Below are 26,082 nucleotides of genomic sequence, written 5' to 3'. Positions count from 1 at the left end.
TTTATATGGCTTATCACATCTGCCATTGCATACGACGGAAATCATTATTTTTCAGCTTGTCTACTGTTTCCATAATTTGGCCCCTTCCATTTGCATGCTAATCCCTAATGTTCTTAAAAATGAAAAATGTTAACTAAAATAGACTTGTTTGACCGTCAAAGTCTCGCGTCTTTTAGGGATTTCCAGAAAATCTATTTTTAGAAGAAAAACTGGTGAATATACTCTGAAAATCTATTTTAGGGGAAAAAACAGTGAATATACTCTGATATTGACCTGTTATTTTTTACAAAAAGTTGCTTGTTAGCCAATCAGGGAAAGGCATTTCAAAGCTATTTATAGATTATATAATAATTTATCATATTTATCGTTCTATTTTTCCGTGTGTATTCCATATTGTTCATTAAAGTAAAAAAAAACAACAATTATTTTATAAGTACGAGTATACTTGAGGATATAAAGTAGCGCATTTTTTATGATATTAAAACGTGGAAAAAGTATAGTCAAGATCTTAACACTGAAATTACTATAGTAAAGATAAGTATTTCTAAGTACTTTTAAAACATACTATCAAAAGCAATTGTAACTTAATTATAATCGTCAAGTACTTTTTTGTACACTGTATTCGTTCTTTTATATCAGATCTAATTTTTGACACGATTTCTGGCTGTCAAGGTAAATACTGTCGTTTTGAAAAAAAAGATATGTTAGAGTGTCCTATAAAATAACATAAAAATGTGAAATGATTGCAAATGTTAGCGTACTTTAAGTCATATTTTATTACAAGCGTTATTTTAGGTACACATGGCAAGTTATTTTTGATGTACATAATATTTACATGTATATTAGTTTGTCACTGAATGGAAGTTTTCATTTAAAGCGTCATTGGAAGAACTTTAATGAGAAATAATCTCTTTATACTTCTAATTTATTCAATATATGAGGCAACATATTTTGATATGTACTTAAATCATTTAAAGCAGCATGCATTCAGATTCATGCATATTTTCATGAAAATTTTCTTCAAAATGTATTGAAAAAGTAAACTGTTGTGAAGTGAACATAGTAAAGTAATTTACACATACAATCCAAGTAAATTACCAAAAAGAGGTCAACATATCCAAAAATAGTCCTTATTGCGTTAGTAACGCAGTAGAAATATGATGATAAATACTGCAAAATCAGTCATTAATCGCACATAACCAAATATGTGTTGCATCGTAAATTACATGTAATGAAAAACTTAAGAAGAAATGTCCCAACAAATACATAAAGCCAGATACGCTATAAATTGTCAAAGCTTTTCTCCCGTCAAAATACGTTAAAACAAAATCTTTGAAAATGATGACTATCCGCACGAAAGAAATCTGAATAAGTTCAGTAATTCAAAAATAGATTTATAAATAAGTAAATGAATGAATGAATGAATGAATAAATGAACAAATAATTTCCGCGGGAGAAAAAATATTCAAAGCAGAAAATTACGTTCATGTTGAAGACAACAACAACAACAACATCAAGGAAACAACAGCAACAAAACAACAACAACAAAAAAAAAAACGCAAAAAAAAAAAAAAAACAAAACAAACTCACAGACACATCAAGATTCAAAGAGATTCAAAATTGTATTAAGGCATAAACATAATGTCTATTGTCATAAACACAATAATGGCGTGTATACATACATATAAACATATTAACAAATGCATAAAACATCTAAATACGAGAAAAGTAATATTACATATATAATATCACATTCATGAAATAAATATTAAGACTATAATAATTAATGTTTGAAATTAGTTGGAATTAGCTACCAGTTGTTTCTCTAGCTAAAGTTGCATAGTAAATAAATTTAGATACTTTCTTTATAACATTCTGTTGTGAGTTATTCATTAACATTTTAAATTTTTGTACATTTGGCCAAGAACAATAGTATAATGTATTTAGGTAAATATTCTCTTCGTAGATCAATGTAATATGGACTAGCAAGTAAAAAGTGATATTCCATTTCCACTACACTCATATTGCATTTTAAACAGAATCGTTGATTTCTTTCAGTATTTCTAAATCTTCCTTCTTCAATCACTAATTTATGAGCAGAACATCTAAAACGTGAAAGGGCTATTCTATATTTATTATTTGTTATACAATCAAGATACTTCTCTTTTCCAAACGTACTTTTAATTAAACTATACGTTTCAAGTTTACTAGAATTATCTATTTCAGAAAACCACTGTTGATAATATTGATCATTTATGCGTTGGATAATAGACTTAAGAAAAATAGAATGAGGGTTATCAAATAAATAAGAAAAACCTAAGTTTTGTAAGAGACATTTTACATCATTGGTCCATTTATTAACAAACTGGTTGTTATTATCTGTCATCATCATAAGTTTATACAAAAATGAATCTGGATTCCTAGCAGTTCTAAACCAAAACTTTACAATAGTAATCTTACGTAAAACAAGAAGTGGCCCTCTACCTAATTCACCATATACGGTAGCATTACATGTTTGTTGTCTAACACCTAATACTTGCTTCATAAACTTTTTATGCACTCGCTCAATGTCTGGTGAATTATGAAAGCCCCATATTTCAGACCCATAGCTAAGAATAGGCATTATCATAGAATCAAACAGTTTAATTTTTTCAGAAACATTCAATGACAAGTTATCAAAAAGCGAGTTGAGTGCATATAAAGCTTTGAAGGCTTGCTCAGATAAACATTTTTGTGCTTGATTAAAGCTACCTTTTGAGGAAATTGTTACATCCAAGTATACAAAGTTTTTAACAATATTAAGAATTTTATCATCATAAAGAAAAACATCATTTGAAGGCCTATTGCCCTTTTTACATATCATTACATCGACATGGTACGTTTCTTCCGTTGAAAATGTTAACATGGAATTGCTGGCTGCCGTCTGCCATTAATCAATTGACTGAATGTTATTACAGTGTTACCGGAATCAATTTACATTATTTTCCCTCGGACATTAAACAACCGTGAAAGTGGAATTTTCACAAGCAAATAATCCGTTTATTGATGTATTTCTCTTTAAAAAAGGAGCTTTATCTTCCATTATAATCAATTAATAATCTATTTATAGAATAAACACTTGTTATCATCTGATCTGATTTTGGTTTGACTTAGACATTAATAAATTGTGATTGCTTAAATCATGAAAAAAAACAACATTTAAAAACTACAAAAATATGCATAGCTTTGTTGACATTATTTAGATTACAACAGTTAAAGAGAAAGCATAGAAACATGAATGTAACAGAAATAAAGTCTTGAAATGTCTTACTGGCTATAAAAGTATTCAAGCTTTTTTTGGCATTGTATGATTTCGTATAACACAAATAAGTTGTAATATTTCATTGAAAAATACCTTTTTCCAGTACAACTAAGTGAGATACTTTCCACTGATATATTCATTGGGATTCCTTCATTGAGATCTATTTCCCCAAAATAATCATTAAAAATCTATTCCATATAACTAATTATTAAGATCTTTCTTTTCTAAGCACTAATAATTGAGGTACACGGTCTCTAAATATTTGTCTCATTCAACTAAATCAAATATTCACTTACTGTATGTACAGAGAGGGTAACATTACGTGATTATTTATTGTAAAGTGTTTCTAAATAAACTGGACAGTTATTTTTCAGTATATTTTTCCTATTATAGCTATGAATACCGCACTCGTTAAAACATTTCTGAAGTAATATAGGCGTTTTATTGATTATTCAGTATGTACTATAGAAGTTACTGTGATACTTATGTATAAATATATATACATGACAACATGTGGATACAGACACGGGCCTTACATTTTTTGAACTCAAGGCGTTCCAACAATCGACAAGATATTTCTTTTTTTTTTTAAATAAATCATGTTAAACCATATTTCAATGGATTTATTGGACGTAAAAATATGTCGCCTTTTCAGACAAGATCATAGCCTTTATAACTTTATGATATTAACAATGATTATTACAAAGTTAAACATTTTTCAGTGAAAATATCTTCTAATATGATCTTATTATCTAATATATTATAGAATGTAAAGATTTTCCTTTCATCATAACTGTGTTATATAGATCAATAAATAATCATACTATATAGATATAACAAGTTGTCGTGGCCGAGTGGTTAAGGCGATGGACTAGAAATCCATTGGGATCTTCCCCGCGCAGGTTCGAATCCTGCCGACAACGATATTTTTTGTTTACATTTTACATGAAATATTTTATCATAATTATCGTTCTATTTTTCCGTGTGTATTCCATATAGTTTATTCAAGTCAAGAAAACAATTATTTTATAAGTACGAGTATACATGAGGATATAAAGTAGCGCATTTTTATAATATTAAAACGTGGATAAAAGTATAGTCAAGATCTTAACATAATCGGTTTAAACTGAAATTACTATAGTAAAGAGAAGGTAACATTAAAATAATAAACAAAATATACTTGCTAAATCTCGATAACTAGAGTGTATGGAATCATTTTGAGAAGTCCAGAAACCCTTGACAATCCAAATATTCAGATAAGACTTCGAAACGGTAAAATAAAATCATAATGTCAATGGTACTTTAAATATTTCTAAGTACTTTTATAAGATACTATCAAAAGCAATTGTAAACTAAATTATAATCGTCAAGTACTTTTTTTGTACACTGTATTCGTTTCTTTTATATCAGATTAATTTTTTGACACGATTTCTAACTGTCAAGGTAAAAATACTGTCGTTTTGAAAAAAAGATATGTTGGAGTGTCCTATAAAATAACATAAAAATGTGAAATGATTGCAAAAGGTTAGCGTACTTTAAGTCATTTTTTATTACAATCGTTATTTTAGGTACTCATGGCAAGTTATTTTTGATGTACATCATATAAACATGTATATTAGTTTATCCCTGAATGAAATTTTCATTTTTAACGTTATAGCGAGAACTTTAATGACAAATAATCTCTTAATATCTTTATACTTAAGTGTTCTTATTTATATATGAGGCAACATTTTAAATATGTACTTGAATCATTTAAAGCAGCATGCCTTCAGATTCATGCTAATTTTCATGAAAATTTTCAAAATGTATTGAAAAAGTAAACTGTTGTGAATGAACATAGTAAAGTAATTTACACATACAATCTAAGTAAACTACCAAAAAAGAGGTTAACATATCCAAAAAAGTCCTTACTGCGTTAGTCACGCAGTAGAAATACATTTTATTTTAATAAATACTGCAAAATTAGTCATTAATCGTACATAACAAAATAAACTCGTATGTTACATTGTTAATTACATGTAATGATAAACAAATAAAAAAAATTAAGAGGAAAAGTCCCAACAAATACATACGCCATAAATGGTCAAAAGGAGAAAAACATTCAAAACGGGAAATTACGTTCATGTTTAAGACAACAACAACAACAACAACAACAACAACAACAACAACAACAAGGAAACAGCAACAAAGTAACAACAACAACAACAAAAACGCAAAAAAACAACAAAAAACAAACTCACAGACGCATCGACATGGTACGTTTCTTAAATTGTCCGTTGCAAATGTAAACATTGAATTGCTGGCTGCCGTCTGCCATTAATCAATTGACTGAATGTTATTACAGTGTTACCGGAATCAATTTACATTATTTTCCCTCGGACATTAAACAACCGTGAAAGTGGAATTTTCACAAGCAAATAATCCGTTTATTTAAAAAAAGGAGATTTTTCTTCCAATATAATCAATTAATAATCCATTTATAGAATAAACACTTGTTATCATCTGATCTGATTTTCGTTTGATTTAGACATGAATAAATTGTGATTGATCTAATCCTGAAAAAAAAAAAAAAAAAAAACATTTAAAAACTACAAAAAATTGCGTAGTTTTGTTGACATTAATGAGATAACAACTGTTACAGAGAAAGGCTAGAAACATGAATGTAACAGAAATAAAGTCTTGAAATGTCTTACTGGCTATAAAAGTATTCAAGCTTTTTTTGGCATTGTATGATTTCGTATAACACAAATAAGCTGTAATATTACATTAAGGAAATTCCTTTTCCAGTAAAACCAAGTGAGATACTTTCCCCTGAAATATTGATTGGGATTCCTCCACCAAAACAGTCATTGAGATCTATTTCCATTACTAATCATTGAGATTTATCCCCATTTCAATTTATTGAGATTTATTCCCATTATTAATCATTGAGATTTATTCCCATTATTAATCATTGAGATTTATTCCCATTATAAATCATTGAGATATATCCAATATTAATCGTTGAGATTTTTTCTCATTATTAATCATTGAGATTTATTCCCATCATTAATCATTGAGATTTATTCCCATTATTAATCATTGAGATATATCCAATATTAATCATTGAGATTTTCCCCATTATAATTCATTGAGATTTATTTCCATTATTATCATTGAGTTTTATTCCTATTATTAATCATTGAGATTTATTCCCATTATTAATCATTGAGCTTTTCCCCCATTATTAATCATTGAGATTTATTCCAATTATTAATCATTAAGATTTTTATTCCAATTATTAATCATTGAGATTTATTCCCATAATTAATCATTGAGATTTTTTCCCATTACTAATCATTGAGATTTATTCTCATTATTAATCATTGAGATTTTTCAATTGTAAATCATTGAGATTTTTTTCCATTATTAATCATTTAGATTTTTCCCACTATTAATCATTGAGATTTTCCCCCATTATTAATCATTGAGATTTATTTCGTTTATTAATCAGGGAGATTTATTCCCATGATTAATCATTGATATTTTCCCCCATTTCTAATCATTCAGATTTATTCCTATTATTAATTATTGAGATTTTTTTTCCATTGTTAATCATTGAGATTTTCCCCACTATTAATCATTGAGATTTTTCCCCATTACTAATCATTGAGATTTATTCTCATCATTCATCATTGAGATTTTTCAATTGTAAATCATTGAGATTTTTTTCCCATTATTAATCATTGAGATTTTTCCCACTATTAATCATTGAGATTTTTCCCCATTATTAATCATTGAGATTTATTCTCATTATTAATCATTGAGATTTTTCAATTGTAAATCATTGAGATTTTTTTCCATTATTAATCATTGAGATTTTTCCCACTATTAATCATTGAGATTTCCCCCCATTATTAATCATTGAGATTTATTTCGTTTATTAATCAGGGAGATTTATTCCCATGATTAATCATTGATATTTTCCCCCATTACTAATCATTCAGATTTATTCCTATTATTAATTATTGAGATTTTTTCCATTGTTAATCATTGAGATTTTTCCCACTATTAATCATTGAGATATATTCCCATTTTTAATCATTGAGATTGTTTCCCATTATTAATCATTAAGCTTTTCCCCCATTATTCATCATTGATATTTTCCCCATTATTAATCATTGAGATTTATTTCCATTGTTAATCATTGAGATTTACTCCCATTATTAATCATTGAGAAACTTATCATTTGGAATAGCCACTGGTCAATTTCGAGACCGTTAGATACAGCATTATCAAACTAAATAGTTGCTCACAGTGCTATTGAGATCGTTCATATACACCGTTTTTTTAGCTGAAACAGAACGATCAAACATCGTATTCAACTTTGATGAGCTGTGACAGAAACAGTATGATCAAATTTGAGTTCCCGCTTGTATAAACTTTGGTAAGCTGTGACAGCAATAGTAAGATCCCTTTAAAGAATGTCTGAAGCTTTATATGTTCTTTAACATTTAGTTTAATCATATTTTATTGTGTTTTTTTGTTGCCACCTGTAAACATTTAAGACAAAACATTGTCGAATAAATTTACAATATTTACATGGATGTTGTAGTTTTCCATAAAAAACAAAAGGATCCTTCTACTCCTTTCTAAACATCAAGGCTGATTAATATTCATATTCTTTTTTGAGAGGTTTCCTTTCAGATAAATATTTTTGAAAGCCTTGATAATTTTATATCTTTTATACTACAACAAATAAAAATATTTTGTTGCATTAAAACAACATGTTCCATAGCAATAAGTACACTTTTCAATACAAATACATGGTTTACAGAATGGCACGCACATAACATTTCTTACTTGTTGTTTTATAAACTATTTTTGGACTTTGATTCATACAACGTGCTGTAATTTTGCTCAATCTACCAACTATTTGATAATTACGTCATATGACAAATAGGGCACGCCTGGATTTATTTGTTACGTTTCTTTCTTTTCCATCTGACACATGATTTATCTATATATTTTTCTTTAACGTAATAGAAAATATTTAATTCCGTTATATTGAACTTGTAATGAAAAAATCTATAATTTCAGGACACCTGTCTAGATTTGACAAACATATGAAGCCGTCATTTAATTTCATTAAATAAATACTTAATTTTCTTTTTTTAAACATTTCTAGTTGTTGTATATAAACCTTGGTGGAATGAATATGTTAGTGATCTATCGAATGATGTATGTTTGTAAGAAAAACTACAGCCAAAAGCCCCATAAGTGTAGTGTATGTAAAAAAAGACAATGTGTTGGATTAACAGAGACAGTACTGGTATAAATTGTAGTGTAAGTTATTGGAAACGGTAGAAAATGTTGTTGTACTCAGTCCTATATAAAAGTTTGTCAAAACTGTTGCATGATAATAATAAAATCGTTGAATTTGTTCCGAAAGAATCGTAATACAATTGATCATTTGTCTTCTTTATCATCTTTTATTAAATCCCGTATGTTAAAAAAGGCAATCTACATTTGCAGCTTTTATAAATTGTACATAGCCGTTCGGTTTAGTTGAAAGGTCTTTTTTCATTTTGTTTGATAATCTTAAAGAAAGTAGGGTAATGGGTAAAATGTACAATGCTATACTTGCCATTAATAAAAATGTAACATGTTACGTAAAAGTAAATGGCATATTATCTGAATGGTTCCATGTAAAGTTAGGATTAAAGCAAGGGCGTATTTTGTCATCAATACTTTTACACTGTTTTATAAATGTCCTAGAAATGAAAATGAAGACATTAGGCATAGGTATTGATATTGAAAATGGTGATTAGTTATCCATTCTGCTGTATTCTGATGATATACTCTTAATTGTTTCTTATCAAAATGACCTTCAGCAAATGCTAAACTGTGCATCAGAATGGTGTACTGCACATACTATGATGATTAATGATAAGAAAAGCAATATTGTACATTTACGAAGTATCTCTTCTACTAAAACAAAACATGTATCTAATAAATTGTATGACTCTAAGGTATTGCCAGTTATAACATGTGGGGATATCCTCTGGGTGATTACGAAGTTCTCATGACGTTAGGTTGTAGAAAACCGCGTCGTACGTTTTTATGGGGACTGGAAAGAACACCCAAGCTTTGCTGTTACCAGGGAGATAGCGTGAGACCCAGTCTTGTAAAATAGTAAATTTGCGGTGTAGAATAACAGAAGGTGAAATTCATGTTTAAGTATGTTCATACCTGGATAATGATATACATCAAATTTATTTGAAAAAGTTGTCATTGCCTGCTATAGATTCAGTGCTTATACTGATATTGAGAAATTATACTACCTCTATCGGATGAAAAACTGTGAAATAGAGATAAATGAAACCCCTTAAGAACGTCCAAAATAGCAAAATAAAAAATGTTGCAGGCTCGGTTGATTAACAGTACTGAATTGCAAGCTACCGTCCACGCCTCCTAGCACCGTATTAAGCAATATTAATATTTGCCTGAAATTTAAAATTTTGAATTTAGAAACATCCGCAGATGCGTTCATATAGCGGATATCAAGGTAGCTTCAATGTGACACGTTAGTACCATGTCACGAAAAGCGTTGTCCCTGATTAAATAAATGCGTGTGCCCTAAACGAGAAAACAATGGGCAAAAAATAAATAAATGGAATTTTGAAAAGGGATCAGAGGTTACATACAAACGACAAATTTAAAAAGCAGGAAACATATCTTAAGGCTGATTAAACATTAATGATGTAAGGAATACTGAAACCATCCAAGTAGAAAAAGCCAAATAGAAATAACTATAAGTATAATAAACACAATAAAATGTCGTGCTGAACGTTCTTCAAAGATCGGAAATATAACATCTCTGATTGTATGTACGGGGCGACTTTCTTCTGCCTCCACACGGCTGATGTGGAGATAAAATAGAGAGAAAAAGAATATTTTATAACATTGATAGAACAATAAACTGTTTAATTTATTTTACATTTTAAGGCTTTTTAAAACTTTCTTTCATATGTTTAAATATAACGGACTAAGCTCCATGTCCTAAACTAAAAAAAAGAATAGAAAATAATATATATAATACCATAAAGGGGAACAACAAATTATATAATGTTTATTTTTAAAGGCGTATGATTGTTTTATTTTCTAGATACAATTAAGTTATTCCACAGATTCCGTATTCCTATTTCAATATAAGCACTCTCTATAACATTGTGTTAGTCCATTTGCTTTTAGGATAGCGGTGACGTAATTTGTACCTGACCTAGGGATTACGGTGGTTTAAAACATATAAAAGCATAAAGATAAAATAACTGTCCGGTCCGCAAACACTTTTATAATATCTGGTTTTTTTTTATAATGGAATAATCTTATCTGACACCCTACATGTGTATCTGTTTCTTTAATATAAATTGCTTTAAGTAAACCTTTGTATAAATGGAAATGTTGATGTCGTGTTGAGAATTGTAAAGAAAAGAAACTATTACATAGTTGTTTGTTTTGTATAAGATTTAATCGATACGAGAAATGTAATTTCTTATAGATATTCTACGCATTATTTTATAGTTATCCGCAAAACAACATTAAATTAAGTTATTAACCCTTAACCTGCCGAGAAGTGTTTTGGCCTTTGCCACCAGTAGTGAAGTCTGTTCAGAACGTATACTGTTGGTAGCTCCCTTTTGTTTTGTACTTTTATATTAAAATCCCTCAAACTTTGAAGTGACGGTTCCAAATTCAAATCAGGATAATTCTGTTATACAAATTCAATAAGTTAAGGAGTTAAAAAGGGTTAAAAATGTCACTTACGATGTAAAAATATTTTCATGCATGTCGTTGTTTGTTTCTACAGTGGCGGCATTATATAAGTCATCTCTTTTAATTAACTTATTTAATCAACTTATCTAATCAGTATGAATATGTTATGATATAATTGCTTCCAAATATAATTTCAAACGATTGTTTAGAACCATCCTTTTCAAGTGAATTAGTCTATAATGGAAGGTATGTGTAATATCATAAATAATTATATACCATACATGACATCAAACCGAAAAGTGTGAGATACATGGTCCGATATTACATATCTGTTTATATATAGCAGATAATAGATTGTTTTAGATTTCAACATATAAATATTCATACAAAATAACTTAGAACTGTATCAACAATTGTTTCAAGGAATATGATATATCAATATCCAAAAGAAACATTGCTATAGTTGTTATAAATATTTGAAATACTTATGGAAAATGTGTGCATTGTAGAACTAAAACATTAATGATTTTATTATTATTTTGAGTGTTTTTTTATATCTGTTATCTTTATTTAAACAGCAACACGCAGTCTCTGCAATAGAATGGAATAGTTCCGCTTTCGACTTGACTTTTTCAATAGCTTTTGAAATTTTAACTTGTAAATCTTTGATCTGAAATGTTTGAAATTTATTTTAGTCACAGTCCTATTGTTACCGAAAGCATACTCGAGATTTTTTTAATTTCTAGCAAACACTTACAGGATCATATCACAGAAAAATACAAAGATGTCTTCATACATTTCCGACCTGTTGAATAGACCTTTTTTGATTTATGATTATAATATAAACCAATGACCAATATCAACAAAATGTGTATACATGGAATTTCTTTCTTTATATTTAATATAGATTTCACCAAGCTCTGAAACTACTTTGACACGTGCTTGCTTTATTCATATTATACATGGTCTATATCAGGTTTATTCAAGCCAATCGATATATTATCAGTCTTTCATCTTTCATGACTTTTCCTTAACACAGATGAAAAATGAAAAACAAATCCATTTTGAGACCATTACAACAGATATAAAACTTTTTTTTAAAACGACTTTTCTCGAAACTGTAGATATATCATCACCAAACTTAATTTATGATACCCCTTGCTTATTCTACCTCAAGTTTGTTGGTATTCGATTGATGAAATTTTTATCAAGATTGGAACTTCCATAATTATATTTAAATGTATTTATCTCATGATTAAATTTTAGTGCTTCAGATTATGAACCTATTATTTTTTTTAATTTTGGTCCCTATTCCCTCCCCGTGTTTTATTGATTTGCCGTTTGTTGTCTTATGGAATGAGTTTTGGTGCCTAATATTGTGGTGTTTCGTACCATGAACGTTTTTCTCTCTCCCGAATCGATCGTTTATTCAATATTTTGAACTGTGTAACCCTTTTTATTGCCCGTATCTTCGTGCATTTATATTTTTTCATTCATTTAATTATACTATGCAAAAAACGGTATTAGAGCTCTAATACCCATTACTATTATATAGTAAAAGAAAAAATAATTATGGCCTCCATAATACTTAAAATTGGTAACTCAAAAACTGCATGCAACATCAAGATAGCATGGCGAAATCTCGTTCGAAGAGCTCACTGTCATATTGGAAACGGGGCTTAAAATTATTTGATATGATAAAACAAACAGAAAATCGTTTAAACAAGTGAAAGTTACTCTAAAAATATCACAATCTCCGAGGTAAAAAGCATGTTTTGATGTACGTTCCCAGAAAATATTGATCTACAAATCATTAATATATCGATCCCGAGAATATGCGAAACAATATCTAATATGAAGTGTTTGCTAATTTAATACAAACGAAAATTGAACTGTCCAATTAGAGTCAAAATATTTGTGATAATCATGATTTATTTTAATAGTGACACGACAAATTACGTTTCCTTTCGCCGTACCAGTGTTTGATTATAACTTAAGTAAACTAATTCTAATTTTACATTAATCATTTGTTAAATCAAAATAACACGACAACTTAATAAGAAATTCACACAGTGAATCAGAAGGAACTGCGACACGTGAGATATATCTAACGATTTTAATGTAAGATATTACTTATTTCTTTCGAGCGAGTTTAAACAAATTGTTAATGCATTGTAAATGGTACGAAAGAAACACAGTTCCTATTCAAATTTTGATAAAAGCTAAACAAACAGTGCTAATAAAGGTGTACTTTCGGTAAATTTCAACTTACATTAAAATGTTTGACAATTAAATTCATTTACCGTAATAACAGATGATCTCAGTCCAAAACTTTCTTTTAACCAGGTAGATAATTTATTCAGAAACAAAATGAATTACATCAGTTTTTAACCATGCTGATTTATTTAAATTATCCACCTTTTTAATTACCTTTATTCTAGATTCATTTACAAATATTCTGCTATAAATCAGAAGAGAACAACAGTTTCGATCATCTTGATATAACCATACTGTATGTCATCGAGATGATGTATATTGTACTTCTAAACAATTATTAATGTGTATTCATTATAACACACTCACAAACAAATATGACACATGGCGGATGTTAAAAAATAATCTTATGACGCTTAAAACACTTAAGAAATGGTAGAAAAAGTCACGTGAAACTCGTAATTATGCTCAGAAACATATGTTCGCGACAGTGATTAATTTTATTACGTTTTTTTTTCAAATTTATTCTTATATAGCACTATTTTCCTTGGACTTGGTAAATATATATAGGTTCATTCCAGAAAGATACTTACGGTAGGTATCGTGCGTTGTACTCTAGCAATATATGTCTCTAATTTACATGATCATTTTTGCACACAAATTCATTTATAAATCTAAACTTATTACAATTATTACTTTTAGAGAACATAGCTTCTCAGTAACTGATATTTCAGGTATTTATTTCTTTTACCTGAACCAATTTATGTATTCATTACAATTATATAAATACGCTTTAATCTAAAAAATCTGCGTTTTAAAAAAAGATAAAAATGTAATGTATTTATCAGATATGGTAGAGATACGGATCAAAGGTTTACCGTTCTTTGTTACGTTTTTTTGTGACAGTTGTGTTTTGAAGTTGTATTATTTGTATAAAGGTTATTTTCAATATTGATATCTAAATAGCAAATAAAATGATCAGTCAAGGTGTATTTCAATTTAATTGAAAAAAGATCGGGATCTTTTTAATTATTAAATTCCTACCCTATACATTATAGCATTTCGTTATAAGACAGAATGATCTTTGCCTAATTGTATCTTTTTACAATCAACACAAATTATAACTTTTTAAAAGTATTAGCAAGTTATATCTACTTATGACAGTTAATTTAGAATTTATTTATTTCATTTCCAATAGGCTAATAAGCCCATGAGGACAACATATTACAAACATACTATATATGACATGACAGAGTAATGCATGATAATGATAATAATACATATCTTTTTCAAATATTTGAAATATAGGAGAAGGTTGAAACTCGATAAATTAATACTGGGGGCAAATGTCCACCTTCTTTACATTTCCACTGATTTCCACAAGTGGAACCCGGAGGAGGGTGCAAATCTGCATTTTAAGACTGGGGAAGGGAAGTATAATGGGGAGCGGGAAATTCTCGTTATTATAGTGATCAGCCGAGTCTGCTTTGCATATCTTTGACATACAGAAATTATGTACGTTGTATATGAAAGGACTTTGCATTAGTAACTATTTAAAAAAACACGTAAAAGCGCTGTTGGACAGGCGTAAAAAATTCAGCGTACTTCATTTTCTATTTGACTAGTCCTTCTGGATTATAATATACAAAATGTTAATGATTAATTAAATACCGCTTTTGAAAGTTTATGCTAGGGGCGCGCGAGAGATGATACACAATGCGTTATCTTTCATTAACAGTCTTGGTAAAAACTGTAGTTGACAACTCATTGCACATTGTGGGATCTCCTTTTTCTAGAATTTCATTTTACATACATCAGATATCTATAATCATTATGTCAGACATCTATGTATCTATGATAATTTCTGTTTGAAACATTTATAACAAACTAATAACCAAATGCATATTTAAAAAAGATTTTACCTTGCAAGGAAATATTCACAGTAGATTTGTTCCTACGAATTTTATTCAAGTTACTAGTAGTCCAATCATCACCCCATTGTTAATACCAACACTCTTAGATTTATTGTATACCACACTTTGTGTCCTCTACAAAGAATATAATCTCTAATAAAGTGTGATTAATGTATTTTATGGTATTTAAAAGTTGTCTTTTTTCTGTAGATCTTTATCAATAATATTGATATAATTATAACATATCTATTTGATTTTTCTGAATGATATCGACCTTGTGTGTAATGCCCTTTAATGTGTTTTATTCAAGATTTGTAAATGTTTTATAATATATTTACATTTAGAATTATCAATTTAACTGCACGCAGTTAAGACAACATTGTAAATTTCTTCCAAACAACTTTTCTGGTATAAAGCAAATACATTTTGTTGACTTTATAGACACTTCTTCTTTATAATGTACTTTTATTTGTAATCATGTAGGTTGAGAAGATATCTATATATGTATTCGTTAATTTGTCTTTGTTGATTTGTCTTTGCTACTTTGTCTTTGTTTATTTTTGTTTGTTAACGTATCTTTATTTTTTTGTCTTTATTACTTTGACTTTGTTAATTTGTCTTTGCTTATATTTCTTTGTTAATTTTCATTGAACTGTATTTGTAAGATTCATATTTTCCCAACTCTTTTTCTTAAGTCATGGTATAAAATATATCAAAGACAATTACATTTTTTATAGTCATTCAGCTTATAAGGTTGACACCCTACGGTACAGTACGGTAGTCTATGCTTAATGAGGATCCATCAATCCTTTCAGGCACTAAATGCAGCCTTCGCTGTCGAATACGGACCCCGGACACCAGCCATGACCATAAAAGGGTAATTTTGAAGCACGAAGTAGCTGTCGCCAGAAGATAACAGAAAGTCTACCGTTCTAAGATAGTTCAAAATAAAAAAAAATGAGGGTACATATACTATGTAAGCTATTGGTTTGATGTTTTATAATTTACACACCATGTTGAAGCTATTGAAGGACTATAAGTTTTTAAAAAAACAATTCTTTGACAGTATGGTCGAAAACAATCAGTGATGATATAACATTTTTACTTTTTGTACTTTACATTTAGCATAACAGCTACACCAAAACCGCACATTTATAGGGCAAGATAAATTATGTTTACAGCTTTTCATTGTAATACCATCTGAACTTTTAAATGTAATTTGGATCAAAGTTCAGAATAACTATGCTTCACTATGTTAATATAAACCTTTTTCTCTCTAAATATCTCGTCAATAAATGTCATAAAAGTATTTGATATATTCAACCTGATTTTTCAAATCTAGTTCAATATAACGTTACAACCATTTAAGAAATCGCACACAGTACTGACTGGTGTCATTATGCTACATGTATTTACGATGCCGCGACTTTTTTGTACTAATAGACTTAAGTTGTATTTCAACGTCACTAATTCCGCGTCATCACCAATTTCACGGTAATGGCATATTTTCATGTGACCAGTGTTAGAATTGGTCAGAATTGACATATTTTATTCATACACCTAAACAACAAAGTGTTTGTGCAAAATATTTTTAATATTTAGATTTTTACACAAAAAAGTACAAAATTTTACAAATTTCTGCAAAAAGCAACAAATAGTACATTAAATTTGTGCGTACGTCTGAAACAATCACGATTTTCTAAATTTTCTTGTTTGTTGAAAAAATAAAGTTAGAGTTACAAAGAAAGGATAGTTTTAATATTTGAAATTAGGCAAAATAACATGTAAAGTTTTTTACTGAAACATGAAAAACCCAAATGTAACACTATTACCGCGATTTAAATGATGACATACTGTTTTCAAAATGGCCGACATATGATCTGCATCTGGTACATTAAAACTGACATTGACTGAATATATTGTTGTTTCTTTGTGTCATACAGTAGAAAATATCTATATGTTATAGCTTATGACAATTTTGTACCATAAGTTTTATTTGTTGTTTTCGTTCTAGTTTCAAAGCGTTAAATACCGTGAACTAAGAGGAGCACAGTACATGTATATTTCTTAATATATCATACCGCATTTAACTAGAACAAAATGAAAAAAGTTCTTTGAAGAAAAAATTTAATTTATGAGCAACAACAAGCTCTTGGAAAAGTATCGAACATTTTAAGCTTCAAACTTTGCTTCGTTTTCTCGGTTATACATCAATAAATTTTTGCGTCCCCTAAAATTTTATTATTTTAGTGTCGAACCGCTGACGTCATCTAAGACAGAACTTTTCAAAGTTTAAAAGAACGGAAAGGTTTACGTGTACTTTTATTTTACTTTATAGCCCGTTTTATTGCACTTCCATTCATTTTCCATCGACAAACCAGTAATTAAATGTAAAGAAATCAAAAGGTTAGGTTAAGTTTAAAGTCAGTTTTCCGGTCGTTATTCATGTATTTTCTACTAAGTAAACTATTGTCCTGGAGCATCGAGAACTCTTACAACAGACATGTTAATTAAATAGATTTAGTTTTATTTTGGTCAGTTTTAAAAAAGAGCATGTGTCTATTTAGTATTAAGTGGGAGAAAGATGTGTACAAAAGAACGAACGAACAAGTGGGTAGACCAGTCTCAATAAAATCAGCCTCTAGATTTTAAGAAAGCTTTTTTAGTTATGATTAATAGAAGTAATTTGGTGCTACTGCTAGACAATTGAAAAATGATAGAGAAAACTTAACATTTATTTTTTATGTTAAGATAAGTTCAGGTCAGCAGAATCACGACTTGTAAACATATGAGCTACCCCTTTTGCTCTAAAGCTACTTCCGAGAGCTAGTGCATGTCGCCGAATTTAAGTCAACAAAATGGTAGTGTTGTCTTATTATGTTTTTTATGTAAACTCTGCATCGATGAATGCTATAACATGTAGATTGGACGTAAAATTAATGAATTTATGTTTGAACTTCAGTTTTTGCGGCGTTTCCCAGTTAGCAAATTTAGCGTTGAAATAGACTGTTTCATCACGAAAGAATGAATTGAGTAGACGTTTCGTCTAGAAAGCAATAAAACCAAAAATTAGTTTTTAAACGAAATATATGATATTTATTCTCCGAGAACGCTCTGTCGTGTAGGAGGTAGTCATGTCGCTAAGAGATGGCTCTATAGTTATAGGTATTATGTTTCATATTCGCGACTTTTTTTATTGTTATTTGCTCTATACTTTGTTTAAGGTCTTTATTTATTTGTCTTGCTTATGTGCTTTTTATCTCTTTTAACTAAATGAATCCAAGATTCGAAATATACATGTAGTATAAAGGCGGAGTCCAAATAAGTTATGTATAGGGGATATTTGTACAGCGTGTGAAGAAACAAGTCACCGGTTGACAATGTGTCAGGATTCACACAATGTTTGCTTTTGCTTGTTAGTAATTATTCCTGTTTCAGAGTAACCTTACATCATAAACAAACTGGTATTATTTTCAGCTCGAGTATTCCAAGAACATGGATAGTTATTGTACTCACCCAGGCGTCGGCGTCGCACTAGGTTTTGCTTGCAAGTTTGTATCTCCAAAACTACTTAAGGGAATGTGCTCAAGCTCTACACACTTATTTTAGAGCAATAATAAGAGGTCACGGTCCAAGGCCCATAACTCTGACATTGATTAGAAAGAAATATGGCCCCTTTCGAAATAAGCAAATTTTACATTATTCATGCATGCTCTTGTTTTACTATCAAGCACGGAGAATAGTCGAGCTTACTGTCCTAGCGACAGCTCTTCACAGCTTTCACATTGCATGATAAGCGACAGCTCTTGTTTTATATAGCATGCTTCAACTTCAGTATGTCATATAAAAAGATGAAGAGTCTTACACAACAATATACAGGACGAAAATTCATATTCCAAAAATACACAATTCTCAAATAAGAACACAGCATGTGTACATTGTTCTAAAACATTTAGTATGCCCGCGAGTTTTAATCGTCACATATCGCACCTCTGTAAATAAACCTATAGATCATAGCTATTGTCGTATTGAGCTATCTCCTAGGGGACATGTCTCTACCTCCTTAGAGACAGAATTGTCTCACAGAATTAAATAATAAATAATAAATTTCCTTAAAAAACTTAGTTTTGGTTCTGATATATTTTCAATGTACAATCAGTACTTGAAAGGTATTCTTTTTAATCTGGATTTATGTTTCAATGAAAATGTGAGGCAATAACATTATTTTGAATGCTGAAACAGTCCATTTCAGCACAAATTTTGTTGTTTGCGTGGTGAGTGCTAATAATTGTTATTAAATGCATTCACATGTAAGTCAACATTAGTTACACCATCGAAGACCTTAATTTTCTTTCTGTGTTTGTATTTGTATATGTGTTTTCAGACAAACCATACAATCTATTTTATCTAATTTCAACGAATCACCAGTATTTTCATCTATAGAAGTAAAGTACATTTCCTAAACCCTTTCATAACAAATCATTGGTTAACAAATAAAAACCATAGCCAATCATTTTAATAAAACCTGAGAAAGTATTTCAAACAACATACCAGTAATTAAAAGTGTAAGATTACGCCACTTACCTTCTTCTATGTAAGCAATCTGTACTCCAAAATCAAAACATTTGAATGTTATTTTTTAACACTATCCAATATATAGATCTAATATATATTTAGAGGAAGTATGTAATATTTTAAAACCCTACACGTTGTCCCTTTATTAATCCTTGATGTATTCTTTATTTCTTTATCTTAAAATCTGCATTTAGAAACATTTAAGTAATCTTACGATATTTATCTGATTGCTTTATTAGATATCGATCTGTAGCGGCTTGTCTTTTGTAGTTTTAACAAAAATATTTGTAATGTTCTCTTAGCGTATTGACATTTTTAAAATTACCAATATTATAGTAAAAAAAGGTTGACATGAATTGGTAATAAATCGTTACATGTATATGTTAAGAAAGAAACCAATACTTATCACTAAAACTTGTAAAACTTACTGTCGAGCGAGAGGAAACCTGTGAATATGGTAATGAAAAAGTGCAATTAATTTAAAGGACATGATAAACACTTTCACGAAACAAAAATGAAATAATATCAAGTTACAAATACGCTGCTTCGTCGAGACACATCGTTGACTACGACATTTAATAGAAATCGTGGTTTTGTCAAATATGGGTAAAATGTGTCCGACGAAATTTGTGCACAACTAGGCTAATACTGATTTATACATGGTGTGTGAAAATACTCTTAGTTTGAAAAAGGTAAAATATTACAATATCTTGTCAGATAAGTTGGTTCATCAGGAGTGATGAAATTAGATATAATATTAATTGTAACATCATAGTCATGTTAAATATAATACTATGCTCATCCTTGAGTAAATTAAATAATCACTGAAATTTACTATAATCTATGAAATTTTTACTTAATATGTCTAATTTAAATAAAAGAACGAATAAACTATGTATGGGGAGCTGCATTCCCTATTATAGTTTAAGTTGGTATTTTCTTGAAAAAAAAAGCCAGTTTTTTAATGACGTTAATTATTCATATTGTGACCAGCTATATAATTATATAATGTGTAGAATTTTAAACATGACATATTTACTTTGTGTGAAATTAAAACATGTTTATCTTATATTTAAAAAGAGACTGTGTAGCAATTATCAATATTTTCTAGGATGAAATTGCAGAATAGTATATCTTCTGTTGGTTTAATTGGTCATGACATATCATATGTTAATATGAACTTAGATCTACAATAGCATATGAGATGTTTTTAACAGCAGATCAAAAAAAATTGTTGAAAAAGTCATGTTAGTTCATAAAAAGGACAAGAGAAGTAACTACGGTGCGATTTGCAAGTTATTTAGCTACAGCGATCTCCCTTACTAAACCGTATGCCACAGATTCATCCACGGAAAGATAACTTATTTGTATTTCATTCATGTTTTTATTATGAAAGTTGTTTTCCATTATTAAACTAAAAGTTACGTCATGTCGACTCTTTGTAATTTTCTCGGAGAAAAAAGAAGGAAAGCGATCCGCGACGAGCTGCAGGCCTACCACGGAGCACGGACTGCTTTTGGCCGTCTGAGAGTCGGGCCGTTTTCCCCTGTCACTCGGCACCGGCCGTCCTCTGTGCTCCGGCTGTTTCGGGCTGTCTGAGAGTCTGGCCGGTTCCCCTTCTCTATTGGCATCATTTTAGAACTTACACAATTTTAAACTACTCATATACATAGACAGTTGATGTTTGATCAGTTAGAAATTTATGTTTGTTTTGTTTTAATTTCTTTTCAAAACTTCGAAAGAAAGAATGTATTGTATTTATTGGCAATATTGAACTGAGACTCAATAATCTTCGTGAGGTTTTTCGTTAATTACCGTAATTTATAATGATTTACGGCCTACGGATAGGATTTTAATACTAATACTGCACTATGGCCTAGTACTAAGAACGACGGAATTTAAAGCAAGTGGTTGCAAGTTCAAAGCTATAGAAGTTTTCAAAAATGTTTTTTATTAATCATTTTAATAATTTGAAACATGAGTTGATAAATCGTGTGTTTTATTTCCAGCAATTTGAAACATGAGTTGATAAATCGTGTGTTTTATTTCCAGCAATTTTTGGATTTCATAATTTTTCATAAATACATAGTTTTTCATTTAATTAATTTCAATCTTTAAGTCTGTACACAGTGATTCGCATTCAAAACACATACTAGTTATGGTCAAGTTTTGCAAAATATCATATAAATCATACAAGAAAACATAAAAAATCAAGAGATTTAATCTACATGTACAATCTACATTATGAAACTAACTGCAATACTAACTCACTGTCACCGATGTTAGCAAGTTAAGTGATATGCTGGCAATTCTGCTTTATACATATACCATTGTACATACATTAAAATCCGTATGGTGTTCTCCGGAATCCGATTTTTACGGACAAAGGATCATTGAATATAGGTCAATATTTCCGTTATTCTTAAAAGGGGAGATAACCTATCGCATTTTTTTATTAATGTGACTTAATGAGTTGAACACCCTTGCAGCTGAGTAATCAAGGGAAATAAGCAAGCATAACTTCAGCTTAGCGACGTGATATAAGTATTATGTATTATCGCTGAAAATAAACTGTTTCGCATCAGAAGTAATAGTATTTTTTCATAGTCATTAGTAGTTACTGTATTCTTAATGGACAAACAGTAAACCAACGACGTCTCGGTTTATTATATTCATTTTATAATAATTATGTTTGCTATTGTAATATTTAAAACAAGAAGTATCTTTAAAAGAAAGTAAAACTGGTTATTTTGCATATGTTAGTTCTTAGTTTTCCATGTAATTTAATTTATATAGAAATGTTAGCATAGCTTACATAATAATGACATAATAATTTCTTGTAGGACTATTAAATTAATCTTGAAAATGATACATGTACACGTGTTTCTAAAAATACATGTCGTGTTCTGGTAAGTGAACTCAATTTCTAAACCAATATCTTCGCTGTTGGTAAGGAATTATTTTTATAAATTCTTTATCAGGGTGTCCATTTGACCCTTAAAATGATTCTTTGACCCTTCAAAATTCCAAAAGGCCTGACTTGACCCTCAGGATTTTAACTGGAGGGTCAAATTTTGTTAAAATCATGGGGATTTGTCCTTGTAGTCGGTTGAACCTTTGTCAAAATGACCCTCAGGATTTCAATGCTAGTGAACACCCTGATTGATTAAATATGCAAAAATATATAGAAATTATAAACATTATATCAATTGAACACATCAGTAATCATATATTAGACATTTATTGAACATCATAAACTAAGGGTACCTGATAAGTTATGATAATATTCTTGTTATTTTGGACAAAATTAAAATCCAGATATTGTGCAAAATAAACTCAGTAAATTCTTAAGTAAAATAATATGTTCACTATAAAACGTAATGAGATCTGAATGCAAGAAGTATTATTAAACAGAACTCAAATATCTGAGTAATTTAACAAGGAAGTTAAAGATCTATCTTGTACATTTTATTTTAGAACTATCCTTTACATTTTATTTCATAATGAAAAGAACTATCCTTTACATTTTAGTTTAAAACTATGTAAGAATGAAAAGAACTATCCTTTACTTTTTTAGAATGGCCAATGAGATTCCAAGATTTCATTTTGTTATTTTAAAATAACCAATGAAAACTCTTCATATATTCAGTACTTCCCTGTAAATTTTAAAGGACGTCAAACTGAAAACAGACCGGCCTTTGACCGGAAAAATAGACCTTAGTACTGTTTTGTTTACACAAATTCTATTTCCTTTACGATAAAATTTTAGAAGTTTAAAATAAAACATTCCTTTATATGAGATAACTTCCTACGCCTTAAATGTAAGAACATTATTAGTGTTTACACTTGGAAGGACTCAACTGAGATTTAGTTTATATAGATTTAATTTCCAGTTTCTACAAGCTTAAAAACACACTATCACATAACTGTCATACTGAGTAGATCTCTTTGTGAACATTAAAGGCACGTTATGCCCCTTTAAACGAATTCATGTACCCTTTTCTTCTTAAGAAATGACACACATGAGTTTTATCACGTTTAAAAAAATAAATCAAAGGGCTGCAAGCTCTGTGGTATTTTCTGATCTTTGCAATCTTAATCGTACTGTATATCTGTATTTGTTTTCCTGTATAAGTTTATTTTTGGCGTCCTCGGCGCAATGTGAAAGGGCGACAGCAACTTCTCGAGCCTTTTAGTCGGACATAATAAAAGCCGTTTATTCCGACCAGTATGAGGGTGCTTGACTGCGGTCTGGAGACCACAGGGTATTGGTACGCGTTTAACTTTTGAGGCATGGAAGAGCACGTGACCTGTTTTCGGTACATTGAGGAGCATGTGATCTGTAAACCGTACATGATTGGTTAATTGACCTTTTCGGAAACCTGGATAAATAGATAATTCTCTAGGGAATTAGACACATAATTAAGAACAAAAAACTATTACGTGATATTTTTAATTTTCTATAATTATGTTACCGTTTAAGGTGGAAAAACTTGAATGATGTGTTTGAAAATGATCAATGTTTCTTTAATATGTATCTCAAAATGTTACAAACAATAAATTGTTTATACTGAAAATCTACAAAATTAAAATATTCGTAGTGGCATCTGCCATCATAAATACTTGTGTGTTTACTTTTTTTTTTGCTCGGAATTATTCATAAAATGGTAGGCCTATTTAATTATTTTCTTAAAAAAGAAATAATTGTTTTATGTTCGATCTTCTCCGGTCATCAACGGTCACCAGTTTCCAAAGACCTTCTTCTATATTAATCGATTACTGTCAAATATATCCAGATACAAACGTTTATTTATCCTCGCCCCACCCCCTGAAAATAGTTAAATGAAATATATTAATGTCATTAAAAACGTTCCCCGCAGGAAACCATTTTATTAATTAAAAATGAAATGTCGCGATATATACAATGAATAGCGAACTGGAGAATTTCGCAATGCAAACATTTTCAAATGAAATAACCTTTTCCGTCAATAAATCGCGCTCTTCGGTGTATTTTTATTTATCATTTTGTAGTACACAGTGGGTTATTATGGTTCATGTATCCGAAAGCTGAATAGAATGATGAGTTGGTGACCTATATATTCCGAAAATCTATTTATAGAGGGGTGTATTCCAATCGGTAATTCCCGGTCTCTCCTGGTCTATTTTGACCGGAATTTACTAGTGACCGGCGAATAGTACCACACGTTTATTGTCCGTCTCTCCCGGTTTTCGAGTAGATGTTTGATATCGTTACAGAACAGAACAAATATTTACAGTTATATAAGTTTTTTTTCAAAATGAATGTTTGTCACTTAGTTTGGTAACAATAATTAATAAACACAGATCAACTCTCAAATTTATTGATTATTATTATACATAAACATACAATTCGAAAAAAAAACCCAACAACAACAATAACATGTTTTATAAAACATGATAAAACACTGATACGTTTGTATCAGATAAAAACAATAAATATGTACAATAATTGAGAAAAAGGTACATTTTTATGGTATTAATATGACACTATCAACTTTGAAACATTTTATTTAATTTGTTATTCGTGTTTAGTAAAGATGCCGAGGAATTATTCAAAGTTACAAATTAGATTTTATGAATTATTCAATTGATTGATAATTTAAAAAATGATAAAGAAAAATACAAATGTACATGTATATGTTTTAAGAATAAACAATATTATAACTTAAAAGTTTAACCATAATTTACTGACTTTTTCCAGTTAAGTTTTTACTTAATATAATCGTCGGTCAATATGACAATTGAATTCTTAAAATATTAGTAAACGTAAAAACTCAGTATTAAAATAGCACATAAAACACAAAAAAGAAAGAAAACAATATTCATAAAATCTGTATTTTTTATTACAATTATTGTATAATAAACAATAATGCTCAACACGATCGACATGGTAATGTAACCAGTGTCATATAGTCATTCATTAAGTGTGGAGAGATACCTTTAGAGGGGGTCTTCGCTAATAGCGATAACATAATAAGGAACAAGTGTGGTGTTGATCATGCATTTACACATATGGATTATAAATGATTGTATACATGTATATCCGTTGCTAAAAAATCATTTATGTTCTTTTTTTATGATAGCCACACTTTATCCTTGCATATCGTGGCTATTTCCAACAAAGACACTAAAAAAAGAATTTAAAAAAATGTTGACTCGACTGGGATTTGAACTGCAGACCTCTCACACGTGAAACGAGCGCGTTACCCCTGCACCACGGACAATTTATAAAAACAGTGGTTGAATAAAATCAAGTCATTCGTAATTTATAATTTCCATTGCATT

The 26,082-nt window shown here is 29.5% G+C and overlaps 1 non-coding gene across 1 annotated transcript; it reads left to right on the top strand.

The window, feature by feature from the left end:
- The first annotated feature begins 4,141 nt into the window (after positions 1–4,141).
- Trnas-aga (transfer RNA serine (anticodon AGA)) lies at positions 4,142–4,224 on the top strand. Its single transcript has one exon. It is a non-coding gene; the product is annotated as a tRNA-Ser (tRNA).
- The last annotated feature ends 21,858 nt before the right edge of the window (positions 4,225–26,082 follow it).

This window comes from Ruditapes philippinarum, unplaced genomic scaffold (genome assembly GCF_026571515.1).
Source record: "Ruditapes philippinarum isolate M1 unplaced genomic scaffold, ASM2657151v2 ctg8054_1_1_1_1, whole genome shotgun sequence".
NCBI classification, from domain to species: domain Eukaryota; kingdom Metazoa; phylum Mollusca; class Bivalvia; order Venerida; family Veneridae; genus Ruditapes; species Ruditapes philippinarum.
The sequence above is the reverse complement of the archived record's forward strand: the minus strand, read 5'-3'. Positions and strand labels throughout refer to the sequence as shown.